The sequence below is a fragment of the Pseudorasbora parva genome, chromosome 8, assembly GCF_024679245.1.
Source record: "Pseudorasbora parva isolate DD20220531a chromosome 8, ASM2467924v1, whole genome shotgun sequence".
In the NCBI taxonomy this organism is placed as follows: Eukaryota; Metazoa; Chordata; class Actinopteri; order Cypriniformes; family Gobionidae; genus Pseudorasbora; species Pseudorasbora parva.
The window spans coordinates 35872354-35892551 of NC_090179.1; the positions used below are offsets into that span (position 1 = coordinate 35872354).

The 20198-nt window shown below is 46.1% G+C and overlaps 49 non-coding genes across 49 annotated transcripts; all 49 read right to left on the bottom strand.

Annotated features, from left to right (window-relative positions):
• Positions 1-90: 90 nt before the first annotated feature.
• trnat-cgu (transfer RNA threonine (anticodon CGU)) lies at positions 91-164 on the bottom strand. Its single transcript has one exon. It is a non-coding gene; the product is annotated as a tRNA-Thr (tRNA).
• Positions 165-335: 171 nt separating this feature from the next.
• trnat-agu (transfer RNA threonine (anticodon AGU)) lies at positions 336-409 on the bottom strand. Its single transcript has one exon. It is a non-coding gene; the product is annotated as a tRNA-Thr (tRNA).
• A 582-nt stretch (positions 410-991) lies between these two features.
• Positions 992-1081, bottom strand: trnar-ucu (transfer RNA arginine (anticodon UCU)). Its single transcript is given in 2 exon segments — positions 992-1027; positions 1045-1081. It is a non-coding gene; the product is annotated as a tRNA-Arg (tRNA).
• Positions 1082-1271: 190 nt separating this feature from the next.
• Positions 1272-1345, bottom strand: trnat-cgu (transfer RNA threonine (anticodon CGU)). Its single transcript has one exon. It is a non-coding gene; the product is annotated as a tRNA-Thr (tRNA).
• Positions 1346-1516: 171 nt separating this feature from the next.
• trnat-agu (transfer RNA threonine (anticodon AGU)) lies at positions 1517-1590 on the bottom strand. The gene has a single exon. It is a non-coding gene; the product is annotated as a tRNA-Thr (tRNA).
• A 582-nt stretch (positions 1591-2172) lies between these two features.
• Positions 2173-2262, bottom strand: trnar-ucu (transfer RNA arginine (anticodon UCU)). Its single transcript is given in 2 exon segments — positions 2173-2208; positions 2226-2262. It is a non-coding gene; the product is annotated as a tRNA-Arg (tRNA).
• A 190-nt stretch (positions 2263-2452) lies between these two features.
• Positions 2453-2526, bottom strand: trnat-cgu (transfer RNA threonine (anticodon CGU)). The gene has a single exon. It is a non-coding gene; the product is annotated as a tRNA-Thr (tRNA).
• Positions 2527-2697: 171 nt separating this feature from the next.
• On the bottom strand, positions 2698-2771 carry trnat-agu (transfer RNA threonine (anticodon AGU)). Its single transcript has one exon. It is a non-coding gene; the product is annotated as a tRNA-Thr (tRNA).
• A 582-nt stretch (positions 2772-3353) lies between these two features.
• On the bottom strand, positions 3354-3443 carry trnar-ucu (transfer RNA arginine (anticodon UCU)). Its single transcript is given in 2 exon segments — positions 3354-3389; positions 3407-3443. It is a non-coding gene; the product is annotated as a tRNA-Arg (tRNA).
• Positions 3444-3633: 190 nt separating this feature from the next.
• Positions 3634-3707, bottom strand: trnat-cgu (transfer RNA threonine (anticodon CGU)). Its single transcript has one exon. It is a non-coding gene; the product is annotated as a tRNA-Thr (tRNA).
• A 171-nt stretch (positions 3708-3878) lies between these two features.
• trnat-agu (transfer RNA threonine (anticodon AGU)) lies at positions 3879-3952 on the bottom strand. Its single transcript has one exon. It is a non-coding gene; the product is annotated as a tRNA-Thr (tRNA).
• Positions 3953-4534: 582 nt separating this feature from the next.
• trnar-ucu (transfer RNA arginine (anticodon UCU)) lies at positions 4535-4624 on the bottom strand. Its single transcript is given in 2 exon segments — positions 4535-4570; positions 4588-4624. It is a non-coding gene; the product is annotated as a tRNA-Arg (tRNA).
• Positions 4625-4814: 190 nt separating this feature from the next.
• On the bottom strand, positions 4815-4888 carry trnat-cgu (transfer RNA threonine (anticodon CGU)). Its single transcript has one exon. It is a non-coding gene; the product is annotated as a tRNA-Thr (tRNA).
• A 171-nt stretch (positions 4889-5059) lies between these two features.
• Positions 5060-5133, bottom strand: trnat-agu (transfer RNA threonine (anticodon AGU)). Its single transcript has one exon. It is a non-coding gene; the product is annotated as a tRNA-Thr (tRNA).
• Positions 5134-5704: 571 nt separating this feature from the next.
• Positions 5705-5794, bottom strand: trnar-ucu (transfer RNA arginine (anticodon UCU)). Its single transcript is given in 2 exon segments — positions 5705-5740; positions 5758-5794. It is a non-coding gene; the product is annotated as a tRNA-Arg (tRNA).
• A 190-nt stretch (positions 5795-5984) lies between these two features.
• Positions 5985-6058, bottom strand: trnat-cgu (transfer RNA threonine (anticodon CGU)). The gene has a single exon. It is a non-coding gene; the product is annotated as a tRNA-Thr (tRNA).
• Positions 6059-6229: 171 nt separating this feature from the next.
• Positions 6230-6303, bottom strand: trnat-agu (transfer RNA threonine (anticodon AGU)). The gene has a single exon. It is a non-coding gene; the product is annotated as a tRNA-Thr (tRNA).
• Positions 6304-6884: 581 nt separating this feature from the next.
• trnar-ucu (transfer RNA arginine (anticodon UCU)) lies at positions 6885-6974 on the bottom strand. The gene is given in 2 exon segments: positions 6885-6920; positions 6938-6974. It is a non-coding gene; the product is annotated as a tRNA-Arg (tRNA).
• Positions 6975-7164: 190 nt separating this feature from the next.
• Positions 7165-7238, bottom strand: trnat-cgu (transfer RNA threonine (anticodon CGU)). The gene has a single exon. It is a non-coding gene; the product is annotated as a tRNA-Thr (tRNA).
• A 171-nt stretch (positions 7239-7409) lies between these two features.
• trnat-agu (transfer RNA threonine (anticodon AGU)) lies at positions 7410-7483 on the bottom strand. The gene has a single exon. It is a non-coding gene; the product is annotated as a tRNA-Thr (tRNA).
• Positions 7484-8065: 582 nt separating this feature from the next.
• Positions 8066-8155, bottom strand: trnar-ucu (transfer RNA arginine (anticodon UCU)). Its single transcript is given in 2 exon segments — positions 8066-8101; positions 8119-8155. It is a non-coding gene; the product is annotated as a tRNA-Arg (tRNA).
• Positions 8156-8345: 190 nt separating this feature from the next.
• On the bottom strand, positions 8346-8419 carry trnat-cgu (transfer RNA threonine (anticodon CGU)). Its single transcript has one exon. It is a non-coding gene; the product is annotated as a tRNA-Thr (tRNA).
• Positions 8420-8590: 171 nt separating this feature from the next.
• trnat-agu (transfer RNA threonine (anticodon AGU)) lies at positions 8591-8664 on the bottom strand. Its single transcript has one exon. It is a non-coding gene; the product is annotated as a tRNA-Thr (tRNA).
• Positions 8665-9515: 851 nt separating this feature from the next.
• Positions 9516-9589, bottom strand: trnat-cgu (transfer RNA threonine (anticodon CGU)). Its single transcript has one exon. It is a non-coding gene; the product is annotated as a tRNA-Thr (tRNA).
• Positions 9590-9760: 171 nt separating this feature from the next.
• Positions 9761-9834, bottom strand: trnat-agu (transfer RNA threonine (anticodon AGU)). Its single transcript has one exon. It is a non-coding gene; the product is annotated as a tRNA-Thr (tRNA).
• A 582-nt stretch (positions 9835-10416) lies between these two features.
• On the bottom strand, positions 10417-10506 carry trnar-ucu (transfer RNA arginine (anticodon UCU)). Its single transcript is given in 2 exon segments — positions 10417-10452; positions 10470-10506. It is a non-coding gene; the product is annotated as a tRNA-Arg (tRNA).
• A 190-nt stretch (positions 10507-10696) lies between these two features.
• Positions 10697-10770, bottom strand: trnat-cgu (transfer RNA threonine (anticodon CGU)). The gene has a single exon. It is a non-coding gene; the product is annotated as a tRNA-Thr (tRNA).
• A 171-nt stretch (positions 10771-10941) lies between these two features.
• trnat-agu (transfer RNA threonine (anticodon AGU)) lies at positions 10942-11015 on the bottom strand. The gene has a single exon. It is a non-coding gene; the product is annotated as a tRNA-Thr (tRNA).
• A 571-nt stretch (positions 11016-11586) lies between these two features.
• trnar-ucu (transfer RNA arginine (anticodon UCU)) lies at positions 11587-11676 on the bottom strand. Its single transcript is given in 2 exon segments — positions 11587-11622; positions 11640-11676. It is a non-coding gene; the product is annotated as a tRNA-Arg (tRNA).
• A 190-nt stretch (positions 11677-11866) lies between these two features.
• On the bottom strand, positions 11867-11940 carry trnat-cgu (transfer RNA threonine (anticodon CGU)). The gene has a single exon. It is a non-coding gene; the product is annotated as a tRNA-Thr (tRNA).
• A 171-nt stretch (positions 11941-12111) lies between these two features.
• trnat-agu (transfer RNA threonine (anticodon AGU)) lies at positions 12112-12185 on the bottom strand. Its single transcript has one exon. It is a non-coding gene; the product is annotated as a tRNA-Thr (tRNA).
• Positions 12186-12766: 581 nt separating this feature from the next.
• Positions 12767-12856, bottom strand: trnar-ucu (transfer RNA arginine (anticodon UCU)). Its single transcript is given in 2 exon segments — positions 12767-12802; positions 12820-12856. It is a non-coding gene; the product is annotated as a tRNA-Arg (tRNA).
• A 190-nt stretch (positions 12857-13046) lies between these two features.
• trnat-cgu (transfer RNA threonine (anticodon CGU)) lies at positions 13047-13120 on the bottom strand. Its single transcript has one exon. It is a non-coding gene; the product is annotated as a tRNA-Thr (tRNA).
• A 171-nt stretch (positions 13121-13291) lies between these two features.
• On the bottom strand, positions 13292-13365 carry trnat-agu (transfer RNA threonine (anticodon AGU)). The gene has a single exon. It is a non-coding gene; the product is annotated as a tRNA-Thr (tRNA).
• A 582-nt stretch (positions 13366-13947) lies between these two features.
• On the bottom strand, positions 13948-14037 carry trnar-ucu (transfer RNA arginine (anticodon UCU)). Its single transcript is given in 2 exon segments — positions 13948-13983; positions 14001-14037. It is a non-coding gene; the product is annotated as a tRNA-Arg (tRNA).
• A 190-nt stretch (positions 14038-14227) lies between these two features.
• On the bottom strand, positions 14228-14301 carry trnat-cgu (transfer RNA threonine (anticodon CGU)). Its single transcript has one exon. It is a non-coding gene; the product is annotated as a tRNA-Thr (tRNA).
• A 171-nt stretch (positions 14302-14472) lies between these two features.
• On the bottom strand, positions 14473-14546 carry trnat-agu (transfer RNA threonine (anticodon AGU)). The gene has a single exon. It is a non-coding gene; the product is annotated as a tRNA-Thr (tRNA).
• Positions 14547-15397: 851 nt separating this feature from the next.
• On the bottom strand, positions 15398-15471 carry trnat-cgu (transfer RNA threonine (anticodon CGU)). Its single transcript has one exon. It is a non-coding gene; the product is annotated as a tRNA-Thr (tRNA).
• A 171-nt stretch (positions 15472-15642) lies between these two features.
• trnat-agu (transfer RNA threonine (anticodon AGU)) lies at positions 15643-15716 on the bottom strand. Its single transcript has one exon. It is a non-coding gene; the product is annotated as a tRNA-Thr (tRNA).
• A 571-nt stretch (positions 15717-16287) lies between these two features.
• Positions 16288-16377, bottom strand: trnar-ucu (transfer RNA arginine (anticodon UCU)). Its single transcript is given in 2 exon segments — positions 16288-16323; positions 16341-16377. It is a non-coding gene; the product is annotated as a tRNA-Arg (tRNA).
• Positions 16378-16567: 190 nt separating this feature from the next.
• trnat-cgu (transfer RNA threonine (anticodon CGU)) lies at positions 16568-16641 on the bottom strand. The gene has a single exon. It is a non-coding gene; the product is annotated as a tRNA-Thr (tRNA).
• Positions 16642-16812: 171 nt separating this feature from the next.
• trnat-agu (transfer RNA threonine (anticodon AGU)) lies at positions 16813-16886 on the bottom strand. Its single transcript has one exon. It is a non-coding gene; the product is annotated as a tRNA-Thr (tRNA).
• Positions 16887-17467: 581 nt separating this feature from the next.
• Positions 17468-17557, bottom strand: trnar-ucu (transfer RNA arginine (anticodon UCU)). The gene is given in 2 exon segments: positions 17468-17503; positions 17521-17557. It is a non-coding gene; the product is annotated as a tRNA-Arg (tRNA).
• Positions 17558-17747: 190 nt separating this feature from the next.
• Positions 17748-17821, bottom strand: trnat-cgu (transfer RNA threonine (anticodon CGU)). Its single transcript has one exon. It is a non-coding gene; the product is annotated as a tRNA-Thr (tRNA).
• Positions 17822-17992: 171 nt separating this feature from the next.
• trnat-agu (transfer RNA threonine (anticodon AGU)) lies at positions 17993-18066 on the bottom strand. Its single transcript has one exon. It is a non-coding gene; the product is annotated as a tRNA-Thr (tRNA).
• Positions 18067-18928: 862 nt separating this feature from the next.
• trnat-cgu (transfer RNA threonine (anticodon CGU)) lies at positions 18929-19002 on the bottom strand. The gene has a single exon. It is a non-coding gene; the product is annotated as a tRNA-Thr (tRNA).
• Positions 19003-19173: 171 nt separating this feature from the next.
• Positions 19174-19247, bottom strand: trnat-agu (transfer RNA threonine (anticodon AGU)). Its single transcript has one exon. It is a non-coding gene; the product is annotated as a tRNA-Thr (tRNA).
• A 582-nt stretch (positions 19248-19829) lies between these two features.
• trnar-ucu (transfer RNA arginine (anticodon UCU)) lies at positions 19830-19919 on the bottom strand. Its single transcript is given in 2 exon segments — positions 19830-19865; positions 19883-19919. It is a non-coding gene; the product is annotated as a tRNA-Arg (tRNA).
• A 190-nt stretch (positions 19920-20109) lies between these two features.
• trnat-cgu (transfer RNA threonine (anticodon CGU)) lies at positions 20110-20183 on the bottom strand. Its single transcript has one exon. It is a non-coding gene; the product is annotated as a tRNA-Thr (tRNA).
• Positions 20184-20198: the final 15 nt, after the last annotated feature.

Here is a 20198-nt window from a genome sequence, read left to right on the forward strand (position 1 = left end):
TCCTCGAGCCTCTGCACAATTGAAACATGATTCAAAATGCTGATGCCCTCTGTCCAAGAAAGATTCCAGTGAGCAAAGGTATCAGAGGACAGGCACCGCTGGGATTCGAACCCAGGATCTCCTGTTTACGAGACAGGCGCTTTGACCAGCTAAGCCACGGCGCCTGGCTGCCACTGCGCTTTAGCTTTGGACACTGTCCTCCGACAACAGCTGAGGGATGGTATGAAAATGGAAAAATCTGCAAAGAAAACCTCGGTTTCACCGTTTTTGGTCAATTCTGGGAAAATCACATGCTCGCTAAGGTGCACAGACTTGAGCCACATGAGTTTCGCCAAAGGTACCGCTGGGATTCGAACCCAGGATCTCCTGTTCACTAGACAGGCGCTTTAACCAACTAAGCCACGGCGCCAAGCGCTGTGTGAGGAATCTGGAAGGGTGACCTAGGAAACCTTTAGCAACGACCATTTAGGCTACGGAAAGAAAAACAAAGTATGGCACTTCTCTGTTGTGGTGGCCGGTCCTTGTGTGCAAGTGCCAAGAAGTTTCCGTAAGCAAATGTGGTAGTAAACCACAGAGAACAATTTGAATGGCCTCATACCCGTTAGCATCGACGTCTCTACCCCAGCACGTGGAGAAAATGGAAATCTAGCCAAATGTATCACCCTTTTGACCCAACCCTACATAGATAGAGGGATATCATGGAAGCTAGCAGGTCTGACCCTTCCATGTTATGGTCGTTTTCTTGCACTGCATTTTATATAGAAATGTCAATTCAATTTGATGCATATATGAACATATGTGAAGTTCTGCATCTACATGATACAAGCCAGTGACTCAAATACCTCTATGACGGTTCTCGGGTATGATTCCAAGCCTTTTGACTTGATTGACATTATTTATTTGAATACGTTGAAAACAAGAGTCCTCAAAAACTTTCTGTTGCCTGCGGGAAACACTGTGCAGTATATAGAAAACAAAACACCAACATTTACGACTCCGGTGGGACTCGAACCCACAACCTTTGAATGGCCTCATTTCACAATCTAGAAGTCCAATGCGCTATCCATTGCGCCACAGAGCCTGGCTGGTTGCTTGTATTGGCCACGTGATGGTTTTTCTTCTGGGCATTTGAACGTCCAGCAGTGTGAAGCTTTTTAAACTTTGTGGGCAGAAAAGACAGGTCCTCGAGCCTCTGCACAATTGAAACATGATTCAAAATGCTGATGCCCTCTGTCCAAGAAAGATTCCAGTGAGCAAAGGTATCAGAGGACAGACACCGCTGGGATTCGAACCCAGGATCTCCTGTTTACGAGACAGGCGCTTTGACCAGCTAAGCCACGGCGCCTGGCTGACACTGCGCTTTAGCTTTGGACACTGTCCTCCGACAACAGCTGAGGGATGGTATTAAAATGGAACAATCTGCAAAGAAAACCTCGGTTTCACCGTTTTTGGTCAATTCTGGGAAAATCACATGCTCGCTAAGGTGCACAGACTTGAGCCACATGAGTTTCGCCAAAGGCACCGCTGGGATTCGAACCCAGGATCTCCTGTTTACTAGACAGGCGCTTTAACCAACTAAGCCACGGCGCCAAGCCCTGTGTGAAGAACCTGGAAGGGCGACCCATGAAACCTTTAGCAAAGACCATTTAGGCTACGGAAAGAAAAACAAAGTATGGCACTTCTCTGTTGTGGTGGCCGGTCCTTGTGTGCAAGTGCCAAGAAGTTTCCGTAAGCAAATGTGGTAGTAAACCACAGAGAGCAATTTGAATGGCCTCATACCCGTTAGCATCGACGTCTCTACCCCAGCACGTGGAGAAAATGGAAAACTAGCCAAATGTATCACCCTTTTGACCCAACCCTACATAGATAGAGGGATATCATGGAAGCTAGCAGGTCTGACCCTTCCATGTTATGGTCGTTTTCTTGCACTGCATTTTATATAGAAATGTCAATTCAATTTGATGCATATATGAACATATATGAAGTTCTGCATCTACATGATACAAGCCAGTGACTCAAATACCTCTATGACGGTTCTCGGGTATGATTCCAAGCCTTTTGACTTGATTGACATTATTTATTTGAATACGTTGAAAACAAGAGTCCTCAAAAACTTTCTGTTGCCTGCGGGAAACACTGTGCAGTATATAGAAAACAAAACACCAACATTTGCGACTCTGGTGGGACTCGAACCTACAACCTTTGAATGGCCTCATTTCACAATCTAGAAGTCCAACGCACTATCCATTGCGCCACAGAGCCTGTCTGACTTCCTGTCTGGGCCACGTGATGTTTTTTCTTCTGGGCATTTGAACGTCCAGCAGTGTGAAGCTTTTTAAACTCTGTGGGCAGGAAAGACAGGTCCTCGAGCCTCTGCACAATTGAAACATGATTCAAAATGCTGATGCCCTCTGTCCAAGAAAGATTCCAGTGAGCAAAGGTATCAGAGGACAGGCACCGCTGGGATTCGAACCCAGGATCTCCTGTTTACGAGACAGGCGCTTTGACCAGCTAAGCCACGGCGCCTGGCTGCCACTGCGCATTAGCTTTGGACACTGTCCTCCGACAACAGCTGAGGGATGGTATGAAAATGGAAAAATCTGCAAAGAAAACCTCGGTTTCACCGTTTTTGGTCAATTCTGGGAAAATCACATGCTCGCTAAGGTGCACAGACTTGAGCCACATGAGTTTCGCCAAAGGTACCGCTGGGATTCGAACCCAGGATCTCCTGTTCACTAGACAGGCGCTTTAACCAACTAAGCCACGGCGCCAAGCGCTGTGTGAGGAATCTGGAAGGGTGACCTAGGAAACCTTTAGCAACGACCATTTAGGCTACGGAAAGAAAAACAAAGTATGGCACTTCTCTGTTGTGGTGGCCGGTCCTTGTGTGCAAGTGCCAAGAAGTTTCCGTAAGCAAATGTGGTAGTAAACCACAGAGAACAATTTGAATGGCCTCATACCCGTTAGCATCGACGTCTCTACCCCAGCACGTGGAGAAAATGGAAATCTAGCCAAATGTATCACCCTTTTGACCCAACCCTACATAGATAGAGGGATATCATGGAAGCTAGCAGGTCTGACCCTTCCATGTTATGGTCGTTTTCTTGCACTGCATTTTATATAGAAATGTCAATTCAATTTGATGCATATATGAACATATGTGAAGTTCTGCATCTACATGATACAAGCCAGTGACTCAAATACCTCTATGACGGTTCTCGGGTATGATTCCAAGCCTTTTGACTTGATTGACATTATTTATTTGAATACGTTGAAAACAAGAGTCCTCAAAAACTTTCTGTTGCCTGCGGGAAACACTGTGCAGTATATAGAAAACAAAACACCAACATTTACGACTCCGGTGGGACTCGAACCCACAACCTTTGAATGGCCTCATTTCACAATTTAGAAGTCCAATGCGCTATCCATTGCGCCACAGAGCCTGGCTGGTTGCATGTATTGGCCACGTGATGTTTTTTCTTCTGGGCATTTGAACGTCCAGCAGTGTGAAGCTTTTTAAACTTTGTGGGCAGAAAAGACAGGTCCTCGAGCCTCTGCACAATTGAAACATGATTCAAAATGCTGATGCCCTCTGTCCAAGAAAGATTCCAGTGAGCAAAGGTATCAGAGGACAGGCACCGCTGGGATTCGAACCCAGGATCTCCTGTTTACGAGACAGGCGCTTTGACCAGCTAAGCCACGGCGCCTGGCTGCCACTGCGCTTTAGCTTTGGACACTGTCCTCCGACAACAGCTGAGGGATGGTATGAAAATGGAAAAATCTGCAAAGAAAACCTCGGTTTCACCGTTTTTGGTCAATTCTGGGAAAATCACATCCTCGCTAAGGTGCACAGACTTGAGCCACATGAGTTTCGCCAAAGGCACCGCTGGGATTCGAACCCAGGATCTCCTGTTTACTAGACAGGCGCTTTAACCAACTAAGCCACGGCGCCAAGCCCTGTGTGAGGAGCCTGGAAGGGCGACCCAGGAAACCTTTAGCAAAGACCATTTAGGCTACGGAAAGAAAAACAAAGTATGGCACTTCTCTGTTGTGGTGGCCGGTCCTTGTGTGCAAGTGCCAAGAAGTTTCCGAAGGCAAATGTGGTAGTAAACCACAGAGAACAATTTGAATGGCCTCATACCCGTTAGCATCGACGTCTCTACCCCAGCACGTGGAGAAAATGGAAAACTATCCAAATGTATCACCCTTTTGACCCAACCCTACATAGATAGAGGGATATCATGGAAGCTAGCAGGTCAGACCCTTCCATGTTATGGTCGTTTTCTTGCACTGCATTTTATATAGAAATGTCAATTCAATTTGATGCATATATGAACATATGTGAAGTTCTGCATCTACATGATACAAGCCAGTGACTCAAATACCTCTATGACGGTTCTCGGGTATGATTCCAAGCCTTTTGACTTGATTGACATTATTTATTTGAATACGTTGAAAACAAGAGTCCTCAAAAACTTTCTGTTGCCTGCGGGAAACACTGTGCAGTATATAGAAAACAAAACACCAACATTTACGACTCTGGTGGGACTCGAACCCACAACCTTTGAATGGCCTCATTACACAATCTAGAAGTCCAACGCGCTATCCATTGCGCCACAGAGCCTGTCTGACTTCCTGTCTGGGCCACGTGATGTTTTTTCTTCTGGGCATTTGAACGTCCAGCAGTGTGAAGCTTTTTAAACTCTGTGGGCAGGAAAGACAGGTCCTCGAGCCTCTGCACAATTGAAACATGATTCAAAATGCTGATGCCCTCTGTCCAAGAAAGATTCCAGTGAGCAAAGGTATCAGTGGAGAGGCACCGCTGGGATTTGAACCCAGGATCTCCTGTTTACGAGACAGGCGCTTTGACCAGCTAAGCCACAGCGCCTGGCTGCCACTGCGCTTGAGCTTTGGACACTGTCCTCCGACAACAGCTGAGGGATGGTATGAAAATGGAAAAATCTGCAAAGAAAACCTCGGTTTCACCGTTTTTGGTCAATTCTGGGAAAATCACATGCTCGCTAAGGTGCACAGACTTTAGCCACATGAGTTTCGCCAAAGGCACCGCTGGGATTCAAACCCAGGATCTCCTGTTTACTAGACAGGCGCTTTAACCAACTAAGCCACGGCGCCAAGCCCTGTGTGAGGAACCTGGAAGGGTGACCTAGGAAACCTTTAGCAACGGCCATTTAGGCTACGGAAAGAAAAACAAAGTATGGCACTTCTCTGTTGTGGTGGCCGGTCCTTGTGTGCAAGTGCCAAGAAGTTTCCGTAAGCAAATGTGGTAGTAAACCACAGAGAACAATTTGAATGGCCTCATACCCGTTAGCATCGACGTCTCTACCCCAGCACGTGGAGAAAATGGAAAACTATCCAAATGTATCACCCTTTTGACCCAACCCTACATAGATAGAGGGATATCATGGAAGCTAGCAGGTCAGACCCTTCCATGTTATGGTCGTTTTCTTGCACTGCATTTTATATAGAAATGTCAATTCAATTTGATGCATATATGAACATATGTGAAGTTCTGCATCTACATGATACAAGCCAGTGACTCAAATACCTCTCGGGTATGATTCCAAGCCTTTTGACTTGATTGACATTATTTATTTGAATACGTTGAAAACAAGAGTCCTCAAAAACTTTCTGTTGCCTGCGGGAAACACTGTGCAGTATATAGAAAAAAAAACACCAACATTTACGACTCTGGTGGGACTCGAACCCACAACCTTTGAATGGCATCATTTCACAATCTAGAAGTCCAACGCGCTATCCATTGCGCCACAGAGCCTGTCTGACTTCCTGTCTGGGCCACGTGATGTTTTTTCTTCTGGGCATTTGAACGTCCAGCAGTGTGAAGCTTTTTAAACTTTGTGGGCAGGAAAGACAGGTCCTCGAGCCTCTGCACAATTGAAACATGATTCAAAATGCTGATGCCCTCTGTCCAAGAAAGGTTCCAGTGAGCAAAGGTATCAGAGGACAGGCACCGCTGGGATTCGAACCCAGGATCTCCTGTTTACGAGACAGGTGCTTTGACCAGCTAAGCCACGGCGCCTGGCTGCCACTGCGCATTAGCTTTGGACACTGTCCTCCGACAACAGCTGAGGGATGGTATGAAAATGGAAAAATCTGCAAAGAAAACCTCGGTTTCACCGTTTTTGGTCAATTCTTGGAAAATCACATGCTCGCTAAGGTGCACAGACTTGAGCCACATGAGTTTCGCCAAAGGCACCGCTGGGATTCGAACCCAGGATCTCCAGTTTACTAGACAGGCGCTTTAACCAACTAAGCCACGGCGCCAAGCCCTGTGTGATGAACCTGGAAGGGCGACCCAGGAAACCTTTAGCAAAGACCATTTAGGCTACGGAAAGAAAAACAAAGTATGGCACTTCTCTGTTGTGGTGGCCGGTCCATGTGTGCAAGTGCCAAGAAGTTTCCGAAGGCAAATGTGGTAGTAAACCACAGAGAACAATTTGAATGGCCTCATACCCGTTAGCATCGACGTCTCTACCCCAGCACGTGGAGAAAATGGAAAACTAGCCAAATGTATCACCCTTTTGACCCAACCCTACATAGATAGAGGGATATCATGGAAGCTAGCAGGTCTGACCCTTCCATGTTATGGTCGTTTTCTTGCACTGCATTTTATATAGAAATGTCAATTCAATTTGATGCATATATGAACATATGTGAAGTTCTGCATCTACATGATACAAGCCAGTGACTCAAATACCTCTATGACGGTTCTCGGGTATGATTCCAAGCCTTTTGACTTGATTGACATTATTTATTTGAATACGTTGAAAACAAGAGTCCTCAAAAACTTTCTGTTGCCTGCGGGAAACACTGTGCAGTATATAGAAAAAAAACACCAACATTTACGACTCTGGTGGGACTCGAACCCACAACCTTTGAATGGCATCATTTCACAATCTAGAAGTCCAACGCGCTATCCATTGCGCCACAGAGCCTGTCTGACTTCCTGTCTGGGCCACGTGATTTTTTTTCTTCTGGGCATTTGAACGTCCAGCAGTGTGAAGCTTTTTAAACTTTGTGGGCAGGAAAGACAGGTCCTCGAGCCTCTGCACAATTGAAACATGATTCAAAATGCTGATGCCCTCTGTCCAAGAAAGGTTCCAGTGAGGAAAGGTATCAGAGGACAGGCACCGCTGGGATTCGAACCCAGGATCTCCTGTTTACGAGACAGGCGCTTTGACCAGCTAAGCCATGGCGCCTGGCTGCCACTGCGCATTAGCTTTGGACACTGTCCTCCGACAACAGCTGAGGGATGGTATGAAAATGGAAAAATCTGCAAAGAAAACCTCGGTTTCACCGTTTTTGGTCAATTCTGGGAAAATCACATGCTCGCTAAGGTGCACAGACTTGAGCCACATGAGTTTCGCCAAAGGCACCGCTGGGATTCGAACCCAGGATCTCCAGTTTACTAGACAGGCGCTTTAACCAACTAAGCCACGGCGCCAAGCCCTGTGTGATGAACCTGGAAGGGCGACCCAGGAAACCTTTAGCAAAGACCATTTAGGCTACGGAAAGAAAAACAAAGTATGGCACTTCTCTGTTGTGGTGGCCGGTCCATGTGTGCAAGTGCCAAGAAGTTTCCGAAGGCAAATGTGGTAGTAAACCACAGAGAACAATTTGAATGGCCTCATACCCGTTAGCATCGACGTCTCTACCCCAGCACGTGGAGAAAATGGAAAACTAGCCAAATGTATCACCCTTTTGACCCAACCCTACATAGATAGAGGGATATCATGGAAGCTAGCAGGTCTGACCCTTCCATGTTATGGTCGTTTTCTTGCACTGCATTTTATATAGAAATGTCAATTCAATTTGATGCATATATGAACATATGTGAAGTTCTGCATCTACATGATACAAGCCAGTGACTCAAATACCTCTATGACGGTTCTCGGGTATGATTCCAAGCCTTTTGACTTGATTGACATTATTTATTTGAATACGTTGAAAACAAGAGTCCTCAAAAACTTTCTGTTGCCTGCGGGAAACACTGTGCAGTATATAGAAAACAAAACACCAACATTTACGACTCTGGTGGGACTCGAACCCACAACCTTTGAATGGCCTCATTTCACAATCTAGAAGTCCAATGCGCTATCCATTGCGCCACAGAGTCTGGCTGGTTGCTTGTATTGGCCACGTGATGGTTTTTCTTCTGGGCATTTGAACGTCCAGCAGTGTGAAGCTTTTTAAACTTTGTGGGCAGAAAAGACAGGTCCTCGAGCCTCTGCACAATTGAAACATGATTCAAAATGCTGATGCCCTCTGTCCAAGAAAGATTCCAGTGAGCAAAGGTATCAGTGGAGAGGCACCGCTGGGATTCAAACCCAGGATCTCCTGTTTACGAGACAGGCGCTTTGACCAGCTAAGCCACGGCGCCTGGCTGCCACTGCGCTTGAGCTTTGGACACTGTCCTCCGACAACAGCTGAGGGATGGTATGAAAATGGAAAAATCTGCAAAGAAAACCTCGGTTTCACCGTTTTTGGTCAATTCTGGGAAAATCACATGCTCGCTAAGGTGCACAGACTTTAGCCACATGAGTTTCGCCAAAGGCACCGCTGGGATTCAAACCCAGGATCTCCTGTTTACTAGACAGGCGCTTTAACCAACTAAGCCACAGCGCCAAGCCCTGTGTGAGGAACCTGGAAGGGTGACCTAGGAAACCTTTAGCAACGGCCATTTAGGCTACGGAAAGAAAAACAAAGTATGGCACTTCTCTGTTGTGGTGGCCGGTCCTTGTGTGCAAGTGCCAAGAAGTTTCCGTAAGCAAATGTGGTAGTAAACCACAGAGAACAATTTGAATGGCCTCATACCCGTTAGCATCGACGTCTCTACCCCAGCACGTGGAGAAAATGGAAAACTATCCAAATGTATCACCCTTTTGACCCAACCCTACATAGATAGAGGGATATCATGGAAGCTAGCAGGTCAGACCCTTCCATGTTATGGTCGTTTTCTTGCACTGCATTTTATATAGAAATGTCAATTCAATTTGATGCATATATGAACATATGTGAAGTTCTGCATCTACATGATACAAGACAGTGACTCAAATACCTCTATGACGGTTATCGGGTATGATTCCAAGCCTTTTGTCTTGATTGACATTATTTAATTGAATACGTTGAAAACAAGAGTCCTCAAAAACTTTCTGTTGCCTGCGGGAAACACTGTGCAGTATATAGAAAACAAAACACCAACATTCTCGACTCGAACCCACAATCTTTGAATGGCCTCATTACACAATCTAGAAGTCCAACGCGCTATCCATTGCGCCACAGAGCCTGTCTGACTTCCTGTCTGGGCCACGTGATGTTTTTTCTTCTGGGCATTTGAACGTCCAGCAGTGTGAAGCTTTTTAAACTCTGTGGGCAGGAAAGACAGGTCCTCGAGCCTCTGCACAATTGAAACATGATTCAAAATGCTGATGCCCTCTGTCCAAGAAAGATTCCAGTGAGCAAAGGTATCAGAGGACAGGCACCGCTGGGATTCGAACCCAGGATCTCCTGTTTACGAGACATGCGCTTTGACCAGCTAAGCAACGGCGCCTGGCTGCCACTGCGCATTAGCTTTGGACACTGTCCTCCGACAACAGCTGAGGGATGGTATGAAAATGGAAAAATCTGCAAAGAAAACCTCGGTTTCACCGTTTTTGGTCAATTCTGGGAAAATCACATCCTCGCTAAGGTGCACAGACTTGAGCCACATGAGTTTCGCCAAAGGCACCGCTGGGATTCGAACCCAGGATCTCCTGTTTACTAGACAGGCGCTTTAACCAACTAAGCCACGGCGCCAAGCCCTGTGTGAGGAGCCTGGAAGGGCGACCCAGGAAACCTTTAGCAAAGACCATTTAGGCTACGGAAAGAAAAACAAAGTATGGCACTTCTCTGTTGTGGTGGCCGGTCCATGTGTGCAAGTGCCAAGAAGTTTCCGAAGGCAAATGTGGTAGTAAACCACAGAGAACAATTTGAATGGCCTCATACCCGTTAGCATCGACGTCTCTACCCCAGCACGTGGAGAAAATGGAAAACTATCCAAATGTATCACCCTTTTGACCCAACCCTACATAGATAGAGGGATATCATGGAAGCTAGCAGGTCAGACCCTTCCATGTTATGGTCGTTTTCTTGCACTGCATTTTATATAGAAATGTCAATTCAATTTGATGCATATATGAACATATGTGAAGTTCTGCATCTACATGATACAAGCCAGTGACTCAAATACCTCTATGACGGTTCTCGGGTATGATTCCAAGCCTTTTGACTTGATTGACATTATTTATTTGAATACGTTGAAAACAAGAGTCCTCAAAAACTTTCTGTTGCCTGCGGGAAACACTGTGCAGTATATAGAAAACAAAACACCAACATTTACGACTCTGGTGGGACTCGAACCCACAACCTTTGAATGGCCTCATTACACAATCTAGAAGTCCAATGAGCTATCCATTGCGCCACAGAGCCTGTCTGACTTCCTGTCTGGGCCACGTGATGTTTTTTCTTCTGGGCATTTGAACGTCCAGCAGTGTGAAGCTTTTTAAACTCTGTGGGCAGGAAAGACAGGTCCTCGAGCCTCTGCACAATTGAAACATGATTCAAAATGCTGATGCCCTCTGTCCAAGAAAGATTCCAGTGAGCAAAGGTATCAGTGGAGAGGCACCGCTGGGATTTGAACCCAGGATCTCCTGTTTACGAGACAGGCGCTTTGACCAGCTAAGCCACAGCGCCTGGCTGCCACTGCGCTTGAGCTTTGGACACTGTCCTCCGACAACAGCTGAGGGATGGTATGAAAATGGAAAAATCTGCAAAGAAAACCTCGGTTTCACCGTTTTTGGTCAATTCTGGGAAAATCACATGCTCGCTAAGGTGCACAGACTTTAGCCACATGAGTTTCGCCAAAGGCACCGCTGGGATTCAAACCCAGGATCTCCTGTTTACTAGACAGGCGCTTTAACCAACTAAGCCACGGCGCCAAGCCCTGTGTGAGGAACCTGGAAGGGTGACCTAGGAAACCTTAAGCAACGGCCATTTAGGCTACGGAAAGAAAAACAAAGTATGATACTTCTCTGTTGTGGTGGCCGGTCCTTGTGTGCAAGTGCCAAGAAGTTTCCGTAAGCAAATGTGGTAGTAAACCACAGAGAACAATTTGAATGGCCTCATACCCGTTAGCATCGACGTCTCTACCCCAGCACGTGGAGAAAATGGAAAACTAGCCAAATGTATCACCCTTTTGACCCAACCCTACATAGATAGAGGGATATCATGGAAGCTAGCAGGTCAGACCCTTCCATGTTATGGTCGTTTTCTTGCACTGCATTTTATATAGAAATGTCAATTCAATTTGATGCATATATGAACATATGTGAAGTTCTGCATCTACATGATACAAGCCAGTGACTCAAATACCTCTCGGGTATGATTCCAAGCCTTTTGACTTGATTGACATTATTTATTTGAATACGTTGAAAACAAGAGTCCTCAAAAACTTTCTGTTGCCTGCGGGAAACACTGTGCAGTATATAGAAAAAAAAACACCAACATTTACGACTCTGGTGGGACTCGAACCCACAACCTTTCAATGGCATCATTTCACAATCTAGAATTCCAACGCGCTATCCATTGCGCCACAGAGCCTGTCTGACTTCCTGTCTGGGCCACGTGATGTTTTTTCTTCTGGGCATTTGAACGTCCAGCAGTGTGAAGCTTTTTAAACTTTGTGGGCAGGAAAGACAGGTCCTCGAGCCTCTGCACAATTGAAACATGATTCAAAATGCTGATGCCCTCTGTCCAAGAAAGGTTCCAGTGAGCAAAGGTATCAGAGGACAGGCACCGCTGGGATTCGAACCCAGGATCTCCTGTTTACGAGACAGGCGCTTTGACCAGCTAAGCCACGGCGCTTGGCTGCCACTGCGCATTAGCTTTGGACACTGTCCTCCGACAACAGCTGAGGGATGGTATGAAAATGGAAAAATCTGCAAAGAAAACCTCGGTTTCACCGTTTTTGGTCAATTCTGGGAAAATCACATGCTCGCTAAGGTGCACAGACTTGAGCCACATGAGTTTCGCCAAAGGCACCGCTGGGATTCGAACCCAGGATCTCCAGTTTACTAGACAGGCGCTTTAACCAACTAAGCCACGGCGCCAAGCCCTGTGTGATGAACCTGGAAGGGCGACCCAGGAAACCTTTAGCAAAGACCATTTAGGCTACGGAAAGAAAAACAAAGTATGGCACTTCTCTGTTGTGGTGGCCGGTCCATGTGTGCAAGTGCCAAGAAGTTTCCGAAGGCAAATGTGGTAGTAAACCACAGAGAACAATTTGAATGGCCTCATACCCGTTAGCATCGACGTCTCTACCCCAGCACGTGGAGAAAATGGAAAACTAGCCAAATGTATCACCCTTTTGACCCAACCCTACATAGATAGAGGGATATCATGGAAGCTAGCAGGTCTGACCCTTCCATGTTATGGTCATTTTCTTGCACTGCATTTTATATAGAAATGTCAATTCAATTTGATGCATATATGAACATATGTGAAGTTCTGCATCTACATGATACAAGCCAGTGACTCAAATACCTCTATGACGGTTCTCGGGTATGATTCCAAGCCTTTTGACTTGATTGACATTATTTATTTGAATACGTTGAAAACAAGAGTCCTCAAAAACTTTCTGTTGCCTGCGGGAAACACTGTGCAGTATATAGAAAAAAAACACCAACATTTACGACTCTGGTGGGACTCGAACCCACAACCTTTGAATGGCATCATTTCACAATCTAGAAGTCCAACGCGCTATCCATTGCGCCACAGAGCCTGTCTGACTTCCTGTCTGGGCCACGTGATTTTTTTTCTTCTGGGCATTTGAACGTCCAGCAGTGTGAAGCTTTTTAAACTTTGTGGGCAGAAAAGACAGGTCCTCGAGCCTCTGCACAATTGAAACATGATTCAAAATGCTGATGCCCTCTGTCCAAGAAAGATTCCAGTGAGCAAAGGTATCAGTGGAGAGGCACCGCTGGGATTCGAACCCAGGATCTCCTGTTTACGAGACAGGCGCTTTGACCAGCTAAGCCACGGCGCCTGGCTGCCACTGCGCTTGAGCTTTGGACACTGTCCTCCGACAACAGCTGAGGGATGGTATGAAAATGGAAAAATCTGCAAAGAAAACCTCGGTTTCACCGTTTTTGGTCAATTCTGGGAAAATCACATGCTCGCTAAGGTGCACAGACTTGAGCCACATGAGTTTCGCCAAAGGCACCGCTGGGATTCGAACCCAGGACCTCCTGTTTACTAGACAGGCGCTTTAACCAACTAAGCCACGGCGCCAAGCCCTGTGTGAGGAAACTGGAAGGGCGACCCATGAAACCTTTAGCAAAGACCATTTAGGCTACGGAAAGAAAAACAAAGTATGGCACTTCTCTGTTGTGGTGGCCGGTCCATGTGTACAAGTGCCAAGAAGTTTCCGTAAGCAAATGTGGTAGTAAACCACAGAGAGCAATTTGAATGGCCTCATACCCGTTAGCATCGACGTCTCTACCCCAGCACGTGGAGAAAATGGAAAACTAGCCAAATGTATCACCCTTTTGACCCAACCCTACATAGATAGAGGGATATCATGGAAGCTAGCAGGTCAGACCCTTCCATGTTATGGTCGTTTTCTTGCACTGCATTTTATATAGAAATGTCAATTCAATTTGATGCATATATGAACATATGTGAAGTTCTGCATCTACATGATACAAGACAGTGACTCAAATACCTCTATGACGGTTATCGGGTATGATTCCAAGCCTTTTGTCTTGATTGACATTATTTAATTGAATACGTTGAAAACAAGAGTCCTCAAAAACTTTCTGTTGCCTGCGGGAAACACTGTGCAGTATATAGAAAACAAAACACCAACATTTACGACTCTGGTGGGACTCGAACCCACAACCTTTGAATGGCCTCATTTCACAATCTAGAAGTCCAATGCGCTATCCATTGCGCCACAGAGCCTGGCTGGTTGCATGTATTGGCCACGTGATGGTTTTTCTTCTGGGCATTTGAACGTCCAGCAGTGTGAAGCTTTTTAAACTTTGTGGGCAGAAAAGACAGGTCCTCGAGCCTCTGCACAATTGAAACATGATTCAAAATGCTGATGCCCTCTGTCCAAGAAAGATTCCAGTGAGCAAAGGTATCAGTGGAGAGGCACCGCTGGGATTCAAACCCAGGATCTCCTGTTTACGAGACAGGCGCTTTGACCAGCTAAGCCACGGCGCCTGGCTGCCACTGCGCTTGAGCTTTGGACACTGTCCTCCGACAACAGCTGAGGGATGGTATGAAAATGGAAAAATCTGCAAAGAAAACCTCGGTTTCACCGTTTTTGGTCAATTCTGGGAAAATCACATGCTTGCTAAGGTGCACAGACTTTAGCCACATGAGTTTCGCCAAAGGCACCGCTGGGATTCAAACCCAGGATCTCCTGTTTACTAGAGAGGCGCTTTAACCAACTAAGCCACAGCGCCAAGCCCTGTGTGAGGAACCTGGAAGGGTGACCTAGGAAACCTTTAGCAACGGCCATTTAGGCTACGGAAAGAAAAACAAAGTATGGCACTTCTCTGTTGTGGTGGCCGGTCCTTGTGTGCAAGTGCCAAGAAGTTTCCGTAAGCAAATGTGGTAGTAAACCACAGAGAACAATTTGAATGGCCTCATACCCGTTAGCATCGACGTCTCTACCCCAGCACGTGGAGAAAATGGAAAACTATCCAAATGTATCACCCTTTTGACCCAACCCTACATAGATAGAGGGATATCATGGAAGCTAGCAGGTCAGACCCTTCCATGTTATGGTCGTTTTCTTGCACTGCATTTTATATAGAAATGTCAATTCAATTTGATGCATATATGAACATATGTGAAGTTCTGCATCTACATGATACAAGACAGTGACTCAAATACCTCTATGACGGTTATCGGGTATGATTCCAAGCCTTTTGTCTTGATTGACATTATTTAATTGAATACGTTGAAAACAAGAGTCCTCAAAAACTTTCTGTTGCCTGCGGGAAACACTGTGCAGTATATAGAAAACAAAACACCAACATTCTCGACTCGAACCCACAACCTTTGAATGGCCTCATTACACAATCTAGAAGTCCAACGCGCTATCCATTGCGCCACAGAGCCTGTCTGACTTCCTGTCTGGGCCACGTGATGTTTTTTCTTCTGGGCATTTGAACGTCCAGCAGTGTGAAGCTTTTTAAACTCTGTGGGCAGGAAAGACAGGTCCTCGAGCCTCTGCACAATTGAAACATGATTCAAAATGCTGATGCCCTCTGTCCAAGAAAGATTCCAGTGAGCAAAGGTATCAGTGGAGAGGCACCGCTGGGATTTGAACCCAGGATCTCCTGTTTACGAGACAGGCGCTTTGACCAGCTAAGCCACAGCGCCTGGCTGCCACTGCGCTTGAGCTTTGGACACTGTCCTCCGACAACAGCTGAGGGATGGTATGAAAATGGAAAAATCTGCAAAGAAAACCTCGGTTTCACCGTTTTTGGTCAATTCTGGGAAAATCACATGCTCGCTAAGGTGCACAGACTTTAGCCACATGAGTTTCGCCAAAGGCACTGCTGGGATTCAAACCCAGGATCTCCTGTTTACTAGACAGGCGCTTTAACCAACTAAGCCACGGCGCCAAGCCCTGTGTGAGGAACCTGGAAGGGTGACCTAGGAAACCTTTAGCAACGGCCATTTAGGCTACGGAAAGAAAAACAAAGTATGGCACTTCTCTGTTGTGGTGGCCGGTCCTTGTGTGCAAGTGCCAAGAAGTTTCCGTAAGCAAATGTGGTAGTAAACCACAGAGAACAATTTGAATGGCCTCATACCCGTTAGCATCGACGTCTCTACCCCAGCACGTGGAGAAAATGGAAAACTATCCAAATGTATCACCCTTTTGACCCAACCCTACATAGATAGAGGGATATCATGGAAGCTAGCAGGTCAGACCCTTCCATGTTATGGTCGTTTTCTTGCACTGCATTTTATATAGAAAGGTCAATTCAATTTGATGCATATATGAACATATGTGAAGTTCTGCATCTACATGATACAAGCCAGTGACTCAAATACCTCTCGGGTATGATTCCAAGCCTTTTGACTTGATTGACATTATTTATTTGAATACGTTGAAAACAAGAGTCCTCAAAAACTTTCTGTTGCCTGCGGGAAACACTGTGCAGTATATAGAAAAAAAAACACCAACATTTACGACTCTGGTGGGACTCGAACCCACAACCTTTGAATGGCATCATTTCACAATCTAGAAGTCCAACGCGCTATCCATTGCGCCACAGAGCCTGTCTGACTTCCTGTCTGGGCCACGTGATGTTTTTTCTTCTGGGCATTTGAACGTCCAGCAGTGTGAAGCTTTTTAAACTTTGTGGGCAGGAAAGACAGGTCCTCGAGCCTCTGCACAATTGAAACATGATTCAAAATGCTGATGCCCTCTGTCCAAGAAAGGTTCCAGTGAGCAAAGGTATCAGAGGACAGGCACCGCTGGGATTCGAACCCAGGATCTCCTGTTTACGAGACAGGCGCTTTGACCAGCTAAGCCACGGCGCCTGGCTGCCACTGCGCATTAGCTTTGGACACTGTCCTCCGACAACAGCTGAGGGATGGTATGAAAATGGAAAAATCTGCAAAGAAAACCTCGGTTTCACCGTTTTTGGTCAATTCTGGGAAAATCACATGCTCGCTAAGGTGCACAGACTTGAGCCACATGAGTTTCGCCAAAGGTACCGCTGGGATTCGAACCCAGGATCTCCAGTTTACTAGACAGGCGCTTTAACCAACTAAGCCACGGCGCCAAGCCCTGTGTGATGAACCTGGAAGGGCGACCCAGGAAACCTTTAGCAAAGACCATTTAGGCTACGGAAAGAAAAACAAAGTATGGCACTTCTCTGTTGTGGTGGCCGGTCCATGTGTGCAAGTGCCAAGAAGTTTCCGAAGGCAAATGTGGTAGTAAACCACAGAGAACAATTTGAATGGCCTCATACCCGTTAGCATCGACGTCTCTACCCCAGCACGTGGAGAAAATGGAAAACTAGCCAAATGTATCACCCTTTTGACCCAACCCTACATAGATAGAGGGATATCATGGAAGCTAGCAGGTCTGACCCTTCCATGTTATGGTCGTTTTCTTGCACTGCATTTTATATAGAAATGTCAATTCAATTTGATGCATATATGAACATATGTGAAGTTCTGCATCTACATGATACAAGCCAGTGACTCAAATACCTCTATGACGGTTCTCGGGTATGATTCCAAGCCTTTTGACTTGATTGACATTATTTATTTGAATACGTTGAAAACAAGAGTCCTCAAAAACTTTCTGTTGCCTGCGGGAAACACTGTGCAGTATATAGAAAAAAAACACCAACATTTACGACTCTGGTGGGACTCGAACCCACAACCTTTGAATGGCATCATTTCACAATCTAGAAGTCCAACGCGCTATCCATTGCGCCACAGAGCCTGTCTGACTTCCTGTCTGGGCCACGTGATTTTTTTTCTTCTGGGCATTTGAACGTCCAGCAGTGTGAAGCTTTTTAAACTTTGTGGGCAGGAAAGACAGGTCCTCGAGCCTCTGCACAATTGAAACATGATTCAAAATGCTGATGCCCTCTGTCCAAGAAAGGTTCCAGTGAGGAAAGGTATCAGAGGACAGGCACCGCTGGGATTCGAACCCAGGATCTCCTGTTTACGAGACAGGGGCTTTGACCAGCTAAGCCATGGCGCCTGGCTGCCACTGCGCATTAGCTTTGGACACTGTCCTCCGACAACAGCTGAGGGATGGTATGAAAATGGAAAAATCTGCAAAGAAAACCTCGGTTTCACCGTTTTTGGTCAATTCTGGGAAAATCACATGCTCGCTAAGGTGCACAGACTTGAGCCACATGAGTTTCGCCAAAGGCAACGCTGGGATTCGAACCCAGGATCTCCAGTTTACTAGACAGGCGCTTTAACCAACTAAGCCACGGCGCCAAGCCCTGTGTGATGAACCTGGAAGGGCGACCCAGGAAACCTTTAGCAAAGACCATTTAGGCTACGGAAAGAAAAACAAAGTATGGCACTTCTCTGTTGTGGTGGCCGGTCCATGTGTGCAAGTGCCAAGAAGTTTCCGAAGGCAAATGTGGTAGTAAACCACAGAGAACAATTTGAATGGCCTCATACCCGTTAGCATCGACGTCTCTACCCCAGCACGTGGAGAAAATGGAAAACTAGCCAAATGTATCACCCTTTTGACCCAACCCTACATAGATAGAGGGATATCATGGAAGCTAGCAGGTCTGACCCTTCCATGTTATGGTCGTTTTCTTGCACTGCATTTTATATAGAAATGTCAATTCAATTTGATGCATATATGAACATATGTGAAGTTCTGCATCTACATGATACAAGCCAGTGACTCAAATACCTCTATGACGGTTCTCGGGTATGATTCCAAGCCTTTTGACTTGATTGACATTATTTATTTGAATACGTTGAAAACAAGAGTCCTCAAAAACTTTCTGTTGCCTGCGGGAAACACTGTGCAGTATATAGAAAAAAAAACACCAACATTTACGACTCTGGTGGGACTCGAACCCACAACCTTTGAACGACCTCATTTCACAATCTAGAAGTCCAATGCGCTATCCATTGCGCCAAAGAGCCTGTCTGACTTCCTGTCTGGGCCACGTGATGTTTTTTCTTCTGGGCATTTGAACGTCCAACAGTGTGAAGCTTTTTAAACTTTGTGGGCAGAAAAGACAGGTCCTCGAGCCTCTGCACAATTGAAACATGATTCAAAATGCTGATGCCCTCTGTCCAAGAAAGATTCCAGTGAGCAAAGGTATCAGTGGAGAGGCACCGCTGGGATTCGAACCCAGGATCTCCTGTTTACGAGACAGGCGCTTTGACCAGCTAAGCCACGGCACCTGGCTGCCACTGCGCTTGAGCTTTGGACACTGTCCTCCGACAACAGCTGAGGGATGGTATGAAAATGGAAAAATCTGCAAAGAAAACCTCGGTTTCACCGTTTTTGGTCAATTCTGGGAAAATCACATGCTCGCTAAGGTGCACAGACTTGAGCCACATGAGTTTCGCCAAAGGCACCGCTGGGATTCGAACCCAGGATCTCCTGTTTACTAGACAGGCGCTTTAACCAACTAAGCCACGGCGCCAAGCACTGTGTGAGGAACCTGGAAGGGTGACCTAGGAAACCTTTAGCAACGACTGTTTAGGCTACGGAAAGAAAAACAAAGTATGGCACTTCTCTGTTGTGGTGGCCGGTCCTTGTGTGCAAGTGCCAAGAAGTTTCCGTAAGCAAATGTGGTAGTAAACCACAGAGAACAATTTGAATGGCCTCATACCCGTTAGCATCGACGTCTCTACCCCAGCACGTGGAGAAAATGGAAAACTAGCCAAATGTATCACCCTTTTGACCCAACCCTACATAGATAGAGGGATATCATGGAAGCTAGCAGGTCTGACCCTTCCATGTTATGGTCGTTTTTTTGCACTGCATTTTATATAGAAATGTCAATTCAATTTGATGCATATATGAACATATGTGAAGTTCTGCATCTACATGATACAAGCCAGTGACTCAAATACCTCTATGACGGTTCTCGGGTATGATTCCAAGCCTTTTGACTTGATTGACATTATTTATTTGAATACGTTGAAAACAAGAGTCCTCAAAAACTTTCTGTTGCCTGCGGGAAACACTGTGCGGTATATAGAAAACAAAACACCAACATTTACGACTCTGGTGGGACTCGAACCCACAACCTTTGAATGGCCTCATTTCACAATCTAGAAGTCCAATGCGCTATCCATTGCGCTACAGAGCCTGGCTGGTTGCATGTATTGGCCACGTGATGGTTTTTCTTCTGGGCATTTGAACGTCCAACAGTGTGAAGCTTTTTAAACTTTGTGGGCAGAAAAGACAGGTCCTCGAGCCTCTGCACAATTGAAACATGATTCAAAAAGCTGATGCCCTCTGTCCAAGAAAGATTCCAGTGAGCAAAGGTATCAGTGGAGAGGCACCGCTGGGATTCGAACCCAGGATCTCCTGTTTACGAGACAGGCGCTTTGACCAGCTAAGCCACGGCGCCTGGCTGCCACTGCGC